Genomic DNA, 7,823 nt, shown 5'->3' on the forward strand with positions numbered 1-7,823 from the left:
AAGACCCCCAACGAGATGTATCAGCCAGGTGGCATCATTTACGGACTCAAGTGTGGCAGCGGTAGTGAGGTTGGCCCAGGATCGGACATTTTTTCGTTCTGCTGTGCATGGGGTCGCTATGAGTAGGTTCCAACTCGATGGCACCTGACAACAACAACAACAATAATGATGCAATACATTCTCTGACATTAAAAGGACATTGAAATTCACTATCTTTGTCCTGTGTATCGCTGTAGCATAAGGACTGGACAGCTAATCACAAGGTCAGAGTTAAAACACGACAGCAGCACCTCGGACAACTTACAGAGGGCTGCTATGAGTCAGAAATAACTTGACCGTGCTTAAAAAGAACTATCTATCGAAATATCTATCTATATTTGTATCTACAATTTGTTGTTGAACGTGATTGAGTCACCTCGGACTCACCCACCATGTAAAGGGTTTCTGAGGCTGCATAATCTTAGTGGGAGCAGAAACCTCATCTTTATCCTGCGTAGTGATTAATGGGTTCTAATCGCCGAACTTGTGGTTCATTGTTGCTGTTGTTAAGTGCCATTGAGTATGTGTCATCGCATAGTGACCCTGAATAGGGTTTCCAAAGAGCGACTAATGAGTTTATACCTACCACCTTGTGGTTCAAGCCAACTTTGCAGTTCAGTGCTTTAACCTACAGTGCTACACCAGGACACCCCCCCAAAATGCCTGCAGTACCTGGTATTCCCAGGCAGTCTCCCATCCAAGTACTAACTAGGCCCAACTCTGCTTAGCTTCCAAGGTCAGTGGAGATCGGGTGCATTCAGGATGGTATGGCCATAGACTTCTGGTCCTACAGAGCAACTGTACAAACTTAGTGGGAAAATCTAATTAAAAGACAATGGACTTTCCGGACCAGGCTGAGCAGGAGGAGCCATCATGGGAGTTGACATTCGCCACAACGAGGACCGAAAGTTTCGTCGCGAGGAGCCCAAGAGCCAGGACATCTACCTGCGACTGTTGTTCAAGCTGTACAGGTTTCTGGCAAGATGGACCAATTCCACTTTCAACCAAGTTGTGCTGAAGAGGCTGTTCATGAGTCGCACCAACCGGCCACCCATGTCCCTTTCTCAGATGATCCTGGCCAGGAGAACAAGACAGCTGTGGTCCTGGGGACCATCACAGATGATGTGCAGGTTCAGGAGGTGCCCAAGCTGAAGGTGTGTGCACTGCGCTTGAGCAGCCGTGCCCGGAGCCGCATCCTCAAGGCTGGGGGCAAGATCCTCACCATTGACCAACTAGCCCTGGACTCCCCCAAGGGCTGCGAGACTGTCTTGCTGTCTGGTCCACGCAAGGGCCATGAGGTGTACAAGCATTTCGGCAAGGCACCCGGAACCCCGCACAGCCACACCAAACCCTACATTCGCTCCAAGGGCCAGAATTTCAAGAGTGTCAGGGGCTGGCGGGCCATCCGAGGCTACAAAAATTAATCTTAGATTCTGCCCTGTTATTAAAAAGATTTTAGATACCAAAAAAAAAAAAAAATGGAGTTTTTCTCTGAACTTATTGAAGTCCCTTGCATCTCTCATGTATGGAAATAGTGTGATGAAAGGAAAGAATGCAACCTACATCAGTGGAGGAGAGAAATACAAATATTATAATATAGTTTTGGGAGGGAGGGGGCGTAGTTAAATGTGACACAGATAGAGAAAAACCCCTGCCATAATTCTAGTGCCTAGATTTCTTATTTTTTAACTGCCTTACAATAATTACAAATGTCAATATCCAGAAGTAAAATTGAATGAGACTCACAGTAAAGGGGAAAAATTATCAATAAATAAGTTCCAAAATCAAGACCATGTTTTCATTTGAGCAAAGAGTTAGGGAATGGGAGTATTAACCTGAGAATGCCTCAGGAAGGGGACTGCTGCTCATCAACAAGTGTAAAGCAATAACAGGCTGGCACTGAGCAGTACATTTCCATTTTGTCATGGATCTGCTCTGTCTGCCTTCAAGAAGGCTAAGACAATTGGAAGCTGTGACTGCATTTAAACTTGAGGTGGTGTGAAGACAAGCAGAACCACTTGGTAGAGTCATCCCCTGCTTCACAGGATTTTGTACTTTCTTTTGTTTGCTTTTTAAAACCATAGCCAACTTTATTACAAAAGACTTTGCTCTCAGCAAATATTGAAATAAACGTATCGCTTCACTTAGAAGTACTTTCTTCTCAATGAGTGGTTTTCCAAAATAAATTATTGATAGCAGAGATAACTTTATACTAAAATAGCCAGCAGGGAGAATGCAAATCAGGATATACCTGTGTGATCTGAAGTGTACAGAACTAAGCTTTGAGCAGCAGTCAAGTAGGGATGATAGCATGGTGATAGTGATGGTGGTGGTGGTGGTGGTAGTGGTGATGGTGTACCATGGGGTTGATTGCAAATCCATGATCCTAAATAGAGTTTCTGAAGCTGTAAATCCTTACAGGAACAGAAAGGCTCATTTTTCTCCTGCAGAACAGCTTGTAGTTTCAAACTGCTGACCTTGACTTTAGCAGCACAACAATTACCAAACATTTGAAAGCAATGAGTTGTTGGATATGCAGGTTCCGGAACTTAGTCTGAAGGATACCACGGTCAATTAGCAAGACAACGATCTACATCCTACTTTGGTGATTAGCAACTTGGAACTTTAAAGCTCACGAGTAGCCATCTAAGGGACAACGATGGCTCTTTCCATGTGGTAATGAAAGAAGAGTAAAGAAAATTGAAGATATGTGGAATCAACTAATACAGTGGAACAATGGAATATGTGAACATCAGTTTCCATGACTGAGACTAGTAGAAATAGATGGTACCGGGCTAGTACTACCAAGTGCACTGAAATGGATCATGTTAGAAGGTCCTGGACAGAGTGGGAGAAAACATGGAACAAAAGTCAAAATTTTGCACACACAAAAAAAGATCGGGCTTACTAATCACAAAAAGACTGGAGAAATCCAAGACTATGGTCCTTCACCATCCTTCAGGTCAGGAATGGAACTCACTCCCATGATTTTCAGCTAAGCTGTAGACAGGTAGATAGGGGGAACATCAATCATTCAAGATCAAAAGGCCAAGCATTTACCGAAGGACAAATTTGAGAAGGAATGGGCAGAAATGGGAAAGGGGGGGGGTGGACTGGAACTAGGAAGCACAGGGTGGAAGTGGAATAACTGGTGTTACATGGAGCAGATTGTAATCATTGAGATGAAACAAAGTGTATGACTGCTGAATGTAAAACTGATGACCACACCTCTGTAAGTTTTCACTCAATTCAGAATAAAGTTATAAAAAATTGTTGTTCATGATAAATATAAAATGACTGCAAGATTACATCAACACTGAGCTATCAGAAATCCAAGCTGGATTCAGAAGAAGACCTAGAATGAGGGATATCCTTACTGACCTGAGATGGATCTTGGATGAAAGCAGAAAATACCAGAGAGATGTTTACTTGTGATTAATTGACTATATAGAGTCATTTTTCTGTGTGGATCACAACAAAGTATGGATAACATTTTGAAGAAATGGAATTCCAGAATACTTATTAGTGTTCTTGAAGAACCTGTACATTGAACAAGAGGAAGTTGTTCAAATGGAGTAAGGGGAAACTGAATTTATAAAATCAGGAAAGATATGTTATAGGGTTATATCCTTTCAACATACTTATTCAATCTGTATACTGAGAAAATAATCTGAAAAACTAGATTATATGAAGAGGAACATGACATCAAGATATTGGAGGAAGGCTCATTAAGAACCTGAGATATGCAGAAGACAGTCTTCCTTGTTGGAAGTGAAGAAGTCTTGAAATACTTGCTGATGAAGATCAAAGACTATAGCATTTAATTATGGATTTCACCTTACTGGCACGAAATAAAAATCCTCATAATTGGACCAATAAATAACATCCTGATGAACATATATAATACTGAAGTTGTCAATGACTTTATATTGCTTGGACCCACAATAACAAAATCAAAGGATGTTTGCAATAGGCAAATCAGCTACAAAAGACTTCCTTGTTATTAAGCAAAGATGTCAGTTTAAAGACATCTTTGCCCCTGAAAGATGTCATGGTATCTTTAATTCCCTCATATGCATGCAAAAGCTGGACAATGAATAAGGAAGACTGTAGAAGAATGGAAGAATTTGAATGATCAGGTTGGCAAAGAATACTGAAAGTACCATAGACTTCCAGATGAACAAACAAATTTGTCTTGGAGCAATACAACCAGAATATTTCCAAGAAGCGATGCTGACAAGACATTTCCTTTTATACTTTGGACATATTGTCAGGAAGGGCCAGTCCCTAGAGAGGCACATCATGCTTAGTAAAATTACAGGGTCAACAAAAAGAAGAAGACTCCAGTGGGATGGATTGACACAGTGTCACCAATATTGGGCTAAAACATAGCAAAAACTTTGTTGGAAGAAGTGCACCCAGAGTGCTCCTTGGATGCCAGGATGGGCAAACTTCGTCTCTCATACTTCAGACATATTGTCAGGAGAGACCAGTTGCTGGAGAAGGATATATCATGTTTGGTAGGGTGGAGGGTCAGACAAAAATAGGAAGACCCCAGTGAAATTGATTGGCAAAGTGGCACAATCAATGGGCTCAAGCATGGCAACAAAATTGTGAGGTTGGCCCAGGATCGAACAATGTTTTGTTCTGTTGTCCACAGGGTCACTATGAGTCAGTACCAACTCAATAGCACCTAACAACAACAACACCCTGATACCAACAGCAGAGACACACATTTATAAAAAAAAATTAAAAAATAAAACTTTCCAGTCTTGGAAACCCCTTACGATGTTTCTATGAGTTGGAACTATCTCAATGCACTTAACACCAAGAGCAAGATTTTTACAATTACCATTACATCTATTCACTTTTCTCCCTTTTTTTTTTCTGATTATAATGATGAGTCTATCTATTTCTTTGCAAATAGTTCTTCAATTTATCTTGTGTTTTATTTTAAATTTATTTCTTCATTTCTATTTTCCTCTATTTTCTACTATCCTTATAACAACTTTTTTTTTGTTACATTTATAGTTGAAAGCTTGAATTATTTTTTCTTAGATTTCTTATAAGAATGAAGCAAACACAAAAATGGAACCTCTGGGTAAAGTTGAAACCATTTCTCATGAGTTTTCTTATTAATGTTTTCTCCTAAACAAACATGGTTTGTACTGTTCATTTCTTCTTCACCATGGTTTAATAATTAATTGAATTGAATTTTTTAAATGTATGGTTAATTTCCAGTGTTACTGTATTATTATAAAAATTACACATTTAAATTCTTACTATTTTGTGCAATTAATGACATTTTCACTACTTCTTAATACATTATATGGTTTTTTTTAAATGTCTACATGTGGAAAGGACTTTTTTGTATATTAATATTCTCCTTGTCCCTGGGAGGAAATCAGCTTCAATAGTTAGCCTGTTTTCCTTTTCTGGCTCCAGTTTTCCAAAGAAGCATGTTCCAAAATTAGCTAGAAACCACCTCTACTCTCTGTGAGCACCTATATAAGGTGGCAGTACCTCAAAAATCTCACTTCCTCATTGTTGTTAAGCGGTGTCGAGTTGGTTCCCGACACATCGTGACCCTGTATAGTGTTTCTGAGGAGAAGCTGGTGAGCTTGAACCACCGACCTAGCACTTCAAACAATGCATTTAACCTACAGCACCACATCATTACTCCAACTACCTGGTATCCCCAATGAAATCGGCCCTAGTAAGCACAAGAACCCACAGTATAGCTATTCTCCAGTCCACATTTGACCCAGTTCTTTGTGTCTGAGGACACCCCTGGTACTCCATTACATGGTACTACTTACTTTCTAAAGTCTGATTGATGCTGTTATGTGCCATTGAGTCGGTTCCAACCCATAGCAACTCTGGATAAGATTCCATAGGTGCCATCAAATTGGCTCCAACTCATAAAGACCCAATGCATAACGGCATGAAACACTGCCCAGTCCTGTGCGATCCTACAATTGTTGTCATGTTTGAAATCATTGTTGCTGCCACTATATCAGTCCATTTCATTGTGGAGAATACCTGTTTTTCACTGATCCTCGACGTCACCCAGCATAATGTCCTTTCCCAGGACTGTTCCCTTCTAACAACATGTCCAAAGCCCATGAAGTAAAGTCTCATTATGCCCATTTCTAAGGAGCACAATGGCTGTACTTCTTCCAAGACACATTTGTTAGTTCTTGTGGCAGTCCATGGTACTTTCAGTATTTTTTCCCAACACCATAATTCAGTTGCATCAATTATCCAGTCTTCCTTATTCGTTGACCAGCTTTTACACACATAGGACTTGACTGAAAATAGCATAGCTTGGGTCACCTGCACTGTGGTCCTCAAAATGACATCCATGCTCTAAAGAGAACTTTAAACAGGTCTTTTGCTGCAGATTTACCCAATGCAGTATGTTGTTTGATTTCTTCACTGTTGCTTACACGAGGTATGGTTGTGTTATGAAGCAAAATGAAATCCTGGACAAGTGAATTTTTTACTCGGTTTATTGTGATGTATCTTGCTGGTTCAGTTGTGAGAATTCTTTATTTCTTGACATTGCATTGTAGTTTGCAATAAGTAGTATAGATTTTCAATAAATTGTAGTAAAGAATTCTCTTTGTCATTGTCTTCGATCTTCATCATTATGTATCTCAAGTCCTCTTTATTTTCACCAACCCGGGTTGTGTCATATGCATATTGAAGATTACTAATGAGCTTTCCTCAAATCCAGATGCCATTCTTTTCTTGATATAGTCCAACTTCTTGTGTTATATGCTCAGTATACAGACAGAATAGTATAATGAAACAATACAACCCTGAACACACATAATTTTTAAACCATACATTGTTCCTGTGTTCTATTTGAATGATTCAATCTTGTTCTATATACAGGTTCATAATGAACACATGTAAGTGTCTTGGAATTTCCATTCTTTAAAATGTTATCCAGAGTTTGTTATGATGCGTACAATTGAATGTCTTTGCATAGTCAATAAAACACAAGTAAACTCTCTGGGATTCTCTGCTTTCAGCCGAGATCCACATTATCTTCGGCAATGATATCCCTTGTTCCATGTACTCTTCTGAATCCAGTTTGCATTTCTGACAAGTCAAAGTAAATGTGCTGGTACAATCATTTTAAAATTATTTTCATCAAAATTCTACTTTCATGCAACATCAATGATATCGTTAGATAATTTTCACATTTTGCTTGGCCACCTTTTTTTCCTGAATGGGCACAGATATGGATCCCTTCCAGTCAGTTGGCTAGGTAGCTGTTTTCCAAATGTCTTGGCATGGACTAGTGAGTGCTTCCAGTGCTGGAGCAGTTTGTCGTTAATATTTCAATTGCTGGTGAAATCAACTTCTAACTGACTTTGGCCAAAATCATATTTATAAAAAAAAAAAATTCTGCTCAAGAGCATTCTCTTTAATTTAAATGCATGCTTATTCTTTATTATTATAATCAGAAGCTAATAATGCTATACCTTGGAACATATTCCATTTTGTCAGTGCTTTCTTACAGTACAAAATAACTGAACTACATTAAAATGAAGAACTAAATTGTATCAAAATACATGACTGAATAAATGAAAAGATAATCCACAGAGACACAGACTTTTGCAATAAAAAAAGGGTTCAAATCAAGACTATATAAACAATTCATAATTTAGACGAAGGTCAACTTTTCATTAACTCTATTTTTGAGTAATGTTCATTTTTATTTCATATCTAAGAAATATTTACCAATGTCAAAGTTACAGTGATTTTTTTTT

At 38.9% G+C, this 7,823-nt stretch overlaps 1 protein-coding gene and 1 pseudogene across 2 annotated transcripts in view; one reads left to right on the forward strand and one right to left on the reverse strand.

Annotated features, from left to right (window-relative positions):
• Positions 1–7,823, reverse strand: part of LOC102838260 (dystrophin-like) — a 3,237,302-nt gene that overhangs the window by 2,492,569 nt on the left and 736,910 nt on the right. The gene's annotated exons all lie outside the window — the stretch shown is intronic.
• LOC102837501 lies at positions 913–1,463 on the forward strand (annotated as a pseudogene).

This window comes from Chrysochloris asiatica, unplaced genomic scaffold (genome assembly GCF_000296735.1).
Source record: "Chrysochloris asiatica unplaced genomic scaffold, ChrAsi1.0 scaffold00139, whole genome shotgun sequence".
In the NCBI taxonomy this organism is placed as follows: Eukaryota; Metazoa; Chordata; class Mammalia; order Afrosoricida; family Chrysochloridae; genus Chrysochloris; species Chrysochloris asiatica.